At 47.0% G+C, this 12010-nt stretch overlaps 1 protein-coding gene across 1 annotated transcript in view; it reads left to right on the forward strand.

Moving 5' to 3' along the window:
- Positions 1 to 810: 810 nt before the first annotated feature.
- The window catches only part of NCALD (neurocalcin delta), a 60607-nt gene continuing 49407 nt past the window's right edge, over positions 811 to 12010 (forward strand). Inside the window, exon 1 of the mRNA XM_065829794.2 lies at positions 811 to 1150. The gene's annotated coding sequence lies outside the window, so the exon portion shown is untranslated. The remainder of the gene's footprint in view (positions 1151 to 12010) is intronic.

Below are 12010 nucleotides of genomic sequence, written 5' to 3' on the forward strand. Positions count from 1 at the left end.
ACAGACATGTACTGTGACTGGTTCCTTGTATTTCGTATCTCAGGCACCAGTCAGTACCCATCACTGATTCAAATGAGCATAGTATTTTCTTGTGGCTCACACTTGGCTTTTCCTCCCTGCATCCCACAAGTGAAAGTCTCTCCCTCCTCCCTCCTGCCCCTCATGTGTGTGCTGCAGGGCTCTGGCAAGAGGATGTGCAGAGAGAAAACAAGGAAATTTGGGGGAAGGAGTGGATTTTAGCTAGAGTTACAAGGAAACCTGAGACACTGGTGTCATGTCTCTGCCTGCAGGATAAGGCTGCGGAGGTGAGTTGGAGCCAGGTGGAGACAGAGCATTGCTTCAGCCCCTTCCCCAGATGCTTTACCAGGAGCACTGCAGACAGGAGCAGGAGGGGCTGGTGGCCAAGGCTTGGGGACACGAGGCTGAGCTGGCCAGGCACCTCGAGGATCCAGCCTGCAGCCCCACACAGCTGCCACCCCGCATTGCTTCGGCACGGACCGCTGCTGTCTCACCCGGAATCCGAGCAGAGATGCTGAACACCAAACATGCGTCTCTGTGGCTGTGAATAAAACCTCAGCTGCATGTCACTTTGAAATACCTTAATTTCAGCCAGCTGGTGCAGGACCTGGCTGTGCATCACTGAGGTGTCCTGATGCACAAGGAGGACAGCACTTTTGCCCTTTAGCTTGGGTGAACTGGGTGTAAAAGGTTTTTTTTTTCTGCCGGCAGCTGGGGATGCAGGAGGAAGAGGAAGAGGGAGGTGCGTTTTCTTATGGTGACAGGGTTAAGAGAGTGTCGTCAATGGGACCAACCCCCCAGTGTATCCAGCTCCAGTGAGCCCTCAGTGTTTGGGTTGTCCGGGTGCCCGGGGTGGTTGCAATGTGCGCGCAGTATGACAGATGACCTATTGAAATAATTTCGGAGCGGTGCTGGGGTTGCCAGGACAACTGGTGCTCCCTGGGCTTGCGCTGGCCCATGTGACAACTGCCTTGACGTCAGCTGGAGGCAGAGCCTGCGGTTTCGGCCACGCAGCCAAAGCCTTGTGAGAACCTACTGGATGCTGGATTTATCCCCGCTGCCACCGCCGCTGCTGTTTCTCAGGGGCTGCCAGAGCATGGACTACTAAAAACTTGCATTTCTGCAGTGTGAGGTAACCATTTGCTTTATGTTATCGTCAGATATTTCTTTTTTTTTTTCCTTTAAAATAATAGGATAGAAAGCAGCTTATCGTGACTGATTTTTTGTTTCACTTGTTTGTTTTGGCTGGAAGTTTGCCTTGATGAGCAAGCCCGGCACTATGAGATAAATGCAAAGCAGCTTCCAGTTACTAATTCTGTGTGTAGTTGGCAAAGTGGAGTTAAATTTAGATTAATGATCCGTGAAAGGAGAATAAAATGTTATTGTACTCATTTGACACTTTAGGAATATAAAAGAACCTGAGTAATCTTAGGCTAATGCATTCAGGAGTTGAAAGAAATTATGTTTAGCTATTGTGTCAATTTGGACATCTCTACAGCTTTATACCTCAGTTGGAACTGGTATTTTTTTAACGCTGCCCAATTCAGGCGGGTTCGTACCCAGCGTGTTCAGTGAGGGAAGAGCCAGCAGCCGATGCAGCCAGGAGCAGTGTGAAGTCCAGCTCCCAAAGTTCGAGCCTTTAAATCATCTTTGTTCACATGGAGTCCCTGCAGCCCGTACGCTCCCCGGGCTTTCTGTCCCTCTCCTGGGGCGTGCGGCACTCTTGACCGTATAGTGTTTACAGAGGAAAGGATCAAGAGCTTCCTGAAAAATTATCTGAAATATGCCAAGAGAGCAACATTGCTGTAACACAAGCTTTTGCCCTCTTTCTCACACACACACGTATGGCTTGTTTTTTGCTTTTTTTTTTTTTTTTCTGTTGTGGGTTGAGTTTGGTTAGAATAGCTAAAAAAAGAACTGCAGCATGAACAGCACCACAGTAACTAAAAAATGAAATGCTCTTTGGGTCTTTTTGTGAAAAGAGGAGTGAGTTTGTGTCAGTTTCTGTATTGCACTTTCTCCAAGGGGACTGTTATGGAGAAGGAGATCCCAAGGCTCCTGAAGTTTAGTGCCACGGGCTGAGTTTGTTTGTGTGGGAACATATAGATTCTTTTGAAGAACAGATTACAGTTGAAGCATCATGTGTACTATTTCCTGGAAAAGTATGCCAGATCATTCTTATCTTTTCTAATTACACACTCCTGTTCCCTTCCTCCCAAAGTTCAAAGGGTTCATTGATAATCGTAATGATTTTCTAAAGAAGCTGCCACTCTGAAAGAATCACAGGGCTACAAATGAACTTAAAACATAGAGCAATATAAGAAAAAAAATATTCTGATGTCACCAAATGCAGCAGAAGTAATGGTTTCAGAAAGGGAGCCAAGGCAGAGATTAGAATTGAAAACACTTCTGTAAGGAAAGCTATGGCTTAGTGCTCTGGATTTCACTGCATTTGGCATTCTTAACAGAGCAATAAGGATAAATGCATCTGAAACCTCTAAACCATTTCACTTGGTGTTATTTCATGTGTTCCTTCCAGTTTAACTCTAAAATGTCACTGTTGGGGGGTGTGAGATATTTTCTTTTAAAAAATATTCTTGATATTATTATTAATTTTTAAAATGGATATGAATATTTTATTTTTTTAAAATTAAATTCTTCACCTAATACCAGTATCAGTGCATGAGGAATCTTGACTGACTCCTCGTCATAGGAATCTCACAGCTTTGCTGGGGAGGTGCCAGTACCCCGACCGCAGCCTTCCCATGGGGAGCAGGGCTCTCGGTGTCCTTGTCCAGGAGAGCTGGCTATGGCTGCTTCCCAGCCAGCATGGGGAGATGTCTTTCAGCTGAGGGTGTTCCATGCACTCCCACCTGCATGTGAGTCCCCCTGGAGTCTGGGAAGCGGGGTGGGAGGGGAGGGCGGGTGGAGGCAGCTGATGGAACCCACCACCCTCCAAGCTCTGCGTGTTTGCCAACTTACATCGGTGGGACACGTCCAGTGAGGGACTGGAACATGGAGTATGGGGACATATTCAAGCTGAGTGGCACCTGCCATTCAAGAAAAGTCATTCATGTTCACGTCTGGAGAATTTGGCTCCACGTATATCTATGGTCCCCTGCCAGGTTTGACTTGAGTCTTCTGTGTGGTAATGATGCTCAATGAGGACTGGGGCTTCACCTCATTCATTTAGGCTTGAATACAGTGTCCTGTAGCATTTGATGCATTGGAAACACCTGCAAGGTGAAAAATCATTGATGCAGCATCTGCTCAAGTGATATTCGTGAGAAATATTTTAAAAATTATAAAAAACTAATCTGCGGTTGTAATGGACATATCTTGCTTTAGTGATACCAAGCACATCTTCAAAAGGCACTGCCTTGATCTGAGCGAGGAAAACAATAAACTGCTTCTTGTTTTCCCAAAAGGTTCCCAGCAATGTTAAGGCAGGAGGTCTGAGAGCAGAGTTACTGGGGAAGCTGGTGAGTGCTGCTGAGGTTACACAGAGATGTGTCCTGCTTGGCAGAGTGACCAGCTCTGTCCCCTCTCATTGAGTCTTGGGGACTTCAGGCACCCCAATGGGCTGGAGGCTGGACCCCTTTGAGCCCCAGTGGTGGGGATGGCCAGGGTGCAGTCAGGCTGGCAGCTCACGGGCAGGGCAGGAGTCTGAAATAAGTGGAAAATACAGAGGTCCCTTCTCTGGGGAGAGGCAGGGGACAGTATGTGGGAGCCATCCTGGGGCTGTGTGCATCTGCTCTGTGATTTCATATTCCCATTTCTGCTGATCAGCTCTGTACCAAAGCCTTTCAACAAACACTTGGATTTTGCCTTGGTATCATGTGAAGTCACCAAGCAATGTAACACTAAGCATCCCGCTGACTCTGCCCTGCTGTGGTTTCAACCACCATGAGAAAATAATAAAGAAAGTATAGGTTCCTTCCTACCAACAGGGCAGGAGGGAAAGGTGGCTGCAATCCATCCCTCATATTCTGCCCAATGCCACAACTGTCAAACTGCCAACTTCTTTGGACTAGAAATCCTCTGATATAAAGAGAAAAAAATGAGATGCATACAGGCTTGGTGACACTCCACCTTTTGGGGAGGCCAAGTTGACCCTCATGTCTCCTATCAAACATATCATTTGCAAATGTCACCTCCTTGCATGCATGCAGGGAGGAGATGATCTCTTCCAACAGTCTCCTTGTCCATGGAGAAGGGTGAGCAGACCAGCAATTCCTGAGGAAACGGAGTACTTCACCTTAGGAGAGCCCTTCGCTAAAAACAGGACTGAGATCTTCTTGAGTCACTTCTCCCACAGCTGGATACAGCCAGGGAAATTAAAAACAGATGCGATCTGTTGATGCCTCTAGCCTAGTAATAATAACACACTCAAGCCTTCAGCGTGTTCTACCTTGATCTGGTTGATGGGCAATGACAATCTAAATTTAGGCTAGAAGCATAATAAAACCTAAAAAACTCTTGCAACATAGAGCATTTTTCAAACAGAAAGAGATTTCTGCTGTCTTTTTAAAGGTCCTAGCCACTACTCAAGGCAATAATTCGTAGGGAAATGAAATCCCCTGTATGGGGGGAACAGGGGAAGGAATTGTCAGACAGTGGGAACTGATGTAACTGATGTAACTGATGTAACAGTATGGAGTTTCAGGCTCTTAAATTACATATTGCAGAAGCGGTTTTCTGCCTTGCTGAAAATCATTACGTTGTGCTAATTCAATGTCCTGAATTAACATTAGTGACAACTGGTTTAAATGATAACTGAGCTGCAGTAGAGATTTGACATGTTAATCAACAGTTGCTTTTCCAATTAAACACAAATACCATGTGTGTGGTACTCTGACTGCAACATAACAGTTGACCTGATTGTTGGTTCCAAGCTAAAGAAACAAGTATTCTAACTTTGGAATGTTTTTGGTAATCGTATTTTAGAAATAATCTTCCTTGGTGAGCCAAAATCTATGCAGACAGCTATAGTCAGATAACACTTAAAAAACAGACTATGTTCTGGCTGTACTTTTGCTGCTGTTAAATTTATCTTCTTAAATAGAAGGGAGTGTGAGTTGAGGTTTGAGAAACAGTAATTTTGTAATTATTTTACATGGATCAAATTATTCTGTCATCAAATTTGCATTTCAGACAGCATTACAGTATGAAAATATAATTAGAAACTGTAATTCAGGAATTGCTGGATGTGATATTTCCCAGAGGGAGCACTGTGAAGAAGCTGCCCTCACTACAACTTTAGCAAATGTTGAAATCCTATAGGTGGAAAATGTGAAGGCAGAGCAGTAAAGTTTCTCACCCTTCTGCGGTCTCCACAGGCTGTCAACTTTCAGTCGAAGATTCATTTCCACAAAAACATCTCATCATTAAGAGCTGAAGTGCTCAAATCCTGTTCTGCTGAATTTCAGTCTGGCTGTGCTGATAGTTACTGAATTGCTTTCAGCCACAAAATGACACTGAGATAATGTAAGGATCTGATTTATGCACAGAAAATCCAAGAAGCTTGTAGTTTGGGCTGAAACACTGGTTTTAATTTGCCCAGAGCCTGGAATTCCCAGCAACGCCTCCTCTCACGGGAGAGAGCAGAGGATGAGTCTTGGTTTAGCTCTTTCTCTCGTGCTGTAATTCAAGACTTTTGCTGTACATGTTCACAGTGTTGTGCAAAGTTTTAGCCACATAAATCTCACTGGTGTCAATCCATAGAATTTTTTACTATTCCTGATATGATCTTTGGCTTATCATAGATGTATTAGAACCATAGAATAGTCTAACTTCCTGCAATGAGCAGAGACATCTTCAACTAGATCAGGTTGATCAGAGCCCCATCCAGCCTGGCCTTGGATGTCTCCAGGGATGTGGCATCTACCAAAGAAGGTATTAGCTGAAAACTAACACATCCTCTCCTTTTAGTTGGACTTGTGTTGATAAATCCCACCCAGTTTCATCTGACACACACACTTCTTTGGAGAGCATCATCCATGGCCAGTTTTCCTCACCACCTTTTGGGACGTTGGCCAAACCCATGTCTGGAGCAAAGACTGTGATGCACAAAGCAAAGCTGGCATTGGGAGGAGGCAGAAGCTGAGTGTGGAGCATGTTTGATGCTTCCATGTGTCTGTATGTCTCTCACAGTTCTGCTGAGACTGCGTGCCCATGCTCCTCCAAAGGACATGTCAGGCCAGGGCAGGAAAAGAAGTGTGAACCTGCAAATCCAGGACTGCATGGATAAATGGGCTGGCTGGTGACATGGTTCCTAGTGGCTCAGGGACACTGCCACCTCCAGTGCACTCTGAGGAACAAGACCCTTTTCCCATACCTGCCAGGGACCACCTTCCTGAACCCACCTACATCCAGCCCTGACTTTGCCTGTGCTCAGGGGAGGGCATCTGCCCCATCACTCGCATTTTTGGGTGATGCACGTCCTGCAGCCTGGGTCTGGTACTTGCAATGTGAGAAAAGAGTGGGAGCTGTAGGGCATCACTGCAGATGACCTGAGAAGGGATTTTTGTTAGGAAAGGTGCAATAAGCCAGTCTGGCTCTTTACGGATAAGTGGCCTCACTTGGGGAGCTCTGTGCAATTGCAGCTTTGCAAGTGAGACATGAGCAGCTCCTGAGCATCACACTGGCATTCTTGCACACTTACTTAGAAAATGCGGAGGGGCAGGAGACCTTTCATTCAGCTTTGTGCATGGAAGCAAGTGCACTCTGGGGCTGAAAGGCTTTGGAACATTTATACCTGCGACATTTGTTGAAAAACCTCTGAGCAGTATGCCGAATTTCACTGCTGAGAGAAAGGGGGCTTGGGAGCATCCCAGAGCCAGACTCGCCTGCTGAAGGGACAGGATGTACCATAGGGCAAGTGGTACCATGTGGGGAAAGGAGAGCCCTGGGCAGGACCAAGTGGCCAGGAGACAATGTGATGGAGCCAGGGACAGGCTTGCCACTTCTTGGCTGTTCTGTGGTTATCACTGCATTTGACCTGGCGGGGATATCTGGTAACATCATCTAGTGCCAGAGGTTGTCTGCGGTATGAGCCAACCAAACTTTATGTGAAATAGAGCTGCCTGAGAGAGTCAGGAAAGCAAAATGCCGATTCTCTGTCATTTCTCTCTCATTTGATGTAACAGTGGCTTCAACGGTTGCTCTCTCTGCTGGATGATGGGTTCAAAACAAGGCTGGAAAAACACTGGACAGCCAACCCTTGCACAGTACATGCTACTGGAGGACAAAGATGTTGTCTTTGAAAGCTCCATGCTTGTTCTTACATTATAGAGGAGATCAGGTTTTGGAGAGACCCAAGATTATGTGTATGGAGGTTTTATTAGATGAGCAGATCGGGCAGTTTACAATATTTCTCTCCAGAGAAGACAAGTTAAAGCTGAAGAAGGTCAAAGTTGGCTTCTTTCCTCACAAAATCTGTTGCTCCTAGAGCAGGCATATTCCCTAATTATGCCTCACACAACCTTTCTGTGTCTCCTCCAGGACTGCAAAAACACAATGGATCTGGTTCATTTGAAGTGTCTAACTTAAGCTGAATAATGCTCAAAGAGACTTCAGCCACGAAGCAATTCAGCCTCGAGAACCTTTAACTCTGAAGAAAACATTCTGCTTATGTTGTGTGCGTGTTCCTAATGGCAAATCCAAGATGCCAGGGGGAAGCGAACACAAAGCCGTTGATTATTTCCACAACTGCTATATGCTTCCTATCACAACACTATTCTTTTGTGAAGAATGGCAGCATGATTGCAGAGTCCTTTTTAACTTTATCATTTTAGCAAGTCCAGGTCCAATTAGACCAATTATATCTCAGCAGAAACAATGTATGTTGTCCTCTGGACCTGTCTGTCAAGTATCCTATTCATAGTTGTTTATCTTACATGAGGTTTTTCACATAAAGTCATTCTGACCCCACTAAAACAGTCTCATCCGAAGGGTAGCCTGAATTTTTGTACACTTATTTCACAGGCTGACATGAACAGTAACAGTGTAAAATTACGGCTAGCCAAGGATACATCTATAAGTCTAACGACTGTCTCCTCTTGCTTGAACATTGTTGTTGGTTTTACACAGCACGCAGATTTTACATTCAATTATTTCACTTCACCCTTCACTTTCCATTATTCTACTGCTAAAAATGGAGAACATTATCAAAATTTGCACTTCTTCCTTGCCACATTAGAGGGTTTCCTTAATCAAATCCCCAACGTGAGTCACAAGGCATATAATGTTTGATGGTTCATGTTGTTAAACCACTTACAGCTCTGAGGTCTGTGGGGGATTATTTGCTCACTGAGTGATTGAAGAGCCACTGGGTAGTGGGCACTTCTGCAGAAAGTCTGTCTACATTTTGCTTTATCTCTGCTGTCAGAGCCTGATGAAGGAGCTGAGTGACTCCTGCCAAAGAAGTCCTACTCGTCCCGGCTAAGGTAAAAGCTGAGAAGCAGAGCTAAGTGAAAGAGAAGTGCTTGGACTTGGGAAGGTCAGAGGCAGTAAAAAGAGGAACTCTTCACTTTCTGAACAAAATACAGATTTTTATTTTCTCAGACTTCTCCTGGAAGGAAAAATCTAGGGAAGAGTGTTTGAAATCTTCTTCCTGAAAGAAAAAAAAAAAAATTTCTGAAAAATTCAGAAATGAGATTACCTAAGAGGGAGCAGCCCCTGTCCCTGCTGCTGGCCCTGTGGCATCCGTGGGAGTCCCAGCTGATGCTTGGGCAGAGCAGTGCTGCTTTAGGAACAGAAAACAAGTGCTGAGACCTTAGTTGTTCTTCCTTCAGCAACATCAGGGCAGTGATTCCACCGCATTTATTTCCTATTTTGCCTCTTGTCTGCTAGGTTTTAGCCCACGTGGGAAGACAGATGTCACCCATGCCTGCAGAGCTGCCCACAGCGGTGGCCCAGATGTCACCCGTGGCTTCCCTTGGCCTAGGGCAGTGGCCCAGATGTCACCCGTGCCTTCCCTCAGAGCAGGATGCTGCAGGCGGGAGAACTGTGACCACGCTGATCAGGGCTGCAAGGAGACCTTGCAGATCTGGTCATACTGGTGGCAAGGATAAATGAGATCTGGCGAAACTGCAGTATAACATGGTCCACACCAGCTCAGTGGGGGTCTCGGTGAATTTATTAAGATAAGTTTATAATGCTTAGCTGGATCAGCAGCCTTGGCAGATTCAGTATCTTTTCTTGCAGAAGTGATGGTCTTTTCTGTGTGAACCATGGGCAGCAAGCTGCTCTGCAAGGTTAGATCCCCCTCAGCTCACCACATCCATATACTGCTTGCAGTGCCTCAATTAGAAAAATACCTTGCTCCAGAGATGACAAAAGGTGACAGAAGAGCTAGTAGGATGGCTGCTTGCCTGACTTTTTTCATTAGACACTGGGGCCTTTGCAGAAAATCCCACCTCATGTAATTGAGTGTCTGATTAAAAATTGAAGAGTATTTTGCTATTAGTTCACTATGTGTCAGTTATTAGTTCACTGTGGTGGTGTTCCCAGACCGGGATCCTGTAGCAAAACACACCTTTCCTGCGCAGGGCTCCCACCGTGCTTGCTGATGGCACTCCGGGCAGGGCGGTGGAGAGACAGCTGGGAGAGAAGGAGTTAAAACAAGCCATGGTTACCAATTGGAGGCATTTTCAAAAATAGCAGCTTTTCTTTTGTTTGCTGAATTCCCCATGTTTTTCCAGTGCTGTTCCCATTATTCATTTATTTCCCAAAATAACATTTTTAAGTAGAGGAATGGCTTGAGCAGGGAGCAGAGGGGATCTGCAGCCGAGCTGGACAGCCACGCGTACTCTTGTGTCTGCGCTGAGTAGGCTTGGAGCTGCCCTTGTGTGCTGATGGCAGACCAACAGGCAGGTGGCAATTCCCAGTATTTCAGGCAATTCCCAGTATTTCAGGCAATTTTGCCTCCCCAGCAGCAAGCTTGGCAATTCCTTCCTGACAGCCCTCAGTGGTGTTTCTCAGGGAAAAGCTTTGGGTTTGCATAGCTTGCAGCTGCCCTTGCAGAGAAACATTAATTATTCTTCTTTCAAAAGAGTAGTGTGAACTCGTCTAAATGGTTTCCAGCTACGCAGGGGATGTGCTCATAGCCAGCATGGCAGGAAGGTGCTCTGGCAGGCATTGTGTTCCTGTTGTCCACCATCTTTGTAACCCAACTTGATCAGAAACATCTCTTGCTGGTGGATGCTCCTTTGAAGGAGAAGGAGAGGAAGCCTCTGGGAAATAAGCCTGAGGGAGCCTGGCCCCAAGACTGGTGATGCAGGCAGATCCCACTGACCTGGGATGCAGTCCCAGCCCTCGGGGGTGCCTTGAGTGTCCTGTCTTTGAATGCTGACCTGGGAAAGCAGCTGCTCCGGAGGGGCTCCCTGGCAGCACCCACCAGGGCTGGCTGGGGACACCCCTCTCTTGTCCCTCACGTTCACTCACGCAGCCAAACACCGTAAGCTCCAGAAACAGGTGCCAGCAGCCTTCCCCTGGGTGTTGTGGAGGAGGTGGTGGAAAAGAAGACTTGAGAGGAATTAAAAATTAAATGGTCAGGGCAGCAGCTTGCTTTCACCACATCCCAGCAGTTCACTATTGCTGTGGCTGGCTGGCCGCCCAGGTGCTGAGTGGGGGGTGAGAAGCATCCCATCTTCACTGCCCTCACTGGAGACCAGCCAGCCTTTGCGCATCCCTGGTTGGGGAATGGAGAGGAGCTGCGTGAAAGGGGCTTGGGCACAATACCCCCCAGCTCTGCCCACCACAGCCAGCAGTGCCTGCCTCTCCATGGAAATCCCCAGAGTCATAGTGAAAGGCATCATGTGAGGAGGTAGCCAGACCCAGACGAGTCACCTGCCGCTTGGACAGATGCTGCTGCTAAATACGGGGTGCTGGACCAGCCATGCCACAGCCCTCTCTCTGGTTTGGGGTCTGGAATAACCCCAGTGATGGACTTGCTTAGTGAGGGCAGAGGCTGAGACCACAGGGGCTGTCCTTATGGGTGCAAGGGTCAAGACTAGCAAGGTTGGTATTAGGGGGCAGAAGGGCTGAACCCCACTGGAGATGGCATTAGGAGTTACCACTGACACATGTATAAAGAGCAGTGTCCATTGCAGTGGAGAGCAGGACCCACATTTATGCAGCATTTATGCAGCAGGCTCTGAGCTCTGTGTCACTGTCAGCAGAGGGCTGCCAAAATCAGGCAGAAGCCTGGGTGCAGATCTGTGATGGAGATGCCCCATCCCCTGCCCTCTTGTATCAACATAAAGCACCAACACGTGGCAGATATTGTCCCCCAGCTGGGGCTGCCACTGCCCACCGCACCATTCCCACCCCCTGGACCCTTCCTGCTGGCCTTTTTCTGCTGTGCTCACCAGCAGTGTATTTGGCCCTTCTTGGCATGCCAGTTCAGCTCTATGGTCTGCAAGTGCCCTGAAACCCTTTCAGAGCCCCACCAAGCCCACAAGAGAGCTCAAGACCACTTGCAGAGCATGTCCCAAATGATTTGGACCTTGAGTCCAGTTCATCATTCCCTCTCAATACCCCTATTCCAGTAGGTAAGAGCTTGCTTCCCCCAAGCCTTGATATTTTTAATTTTAGCATTACCATTCAAGTAGGTGACAAACTATCAGATTTCCTGAGATAATGTCTGTGTCTCTACTATGGACACAGGCTGTGTTCACACTGCATGAAACAGGCAGCATTTCCAGAACCAGAGCTTGGTGATCGAAACACTTGCTGTCTGAAGCAGTCCTTATCCCGGTTTTACTCTCAGACAATTAATATCTGCCCAGCTGGTGCCCAAGCCCAGTCTGGGACTTATCCTGTGCCACTGGGCCTGTCCCACAGGGCAGATGGCACACAGTCACTCTTCGAGAAGGTGCGAAGTTCAGTATCATTGGTGCGGGAACTTCTGTGCCAGTTGTCCTGTTCACTGGGGAATGCCCCCAGATACATTTGCTTTGAAGTCACAGGGGATGTGGTAAATGTCATC

Source organism: Patagioenas fasciata, chromosome 2, assembly GCF_037038585.1.
Source record: "Patagioenas fasciata isolate bPatFas1 chromosome 2, bPatFas1.hap1, whole genome shotgun sequence".
Lineage (NCBI taxonomy): Eukaryota > Metazoa > Chordata > Aves > Columbiformes > Columbidae > Patagioenas > Patagioenas fasciata.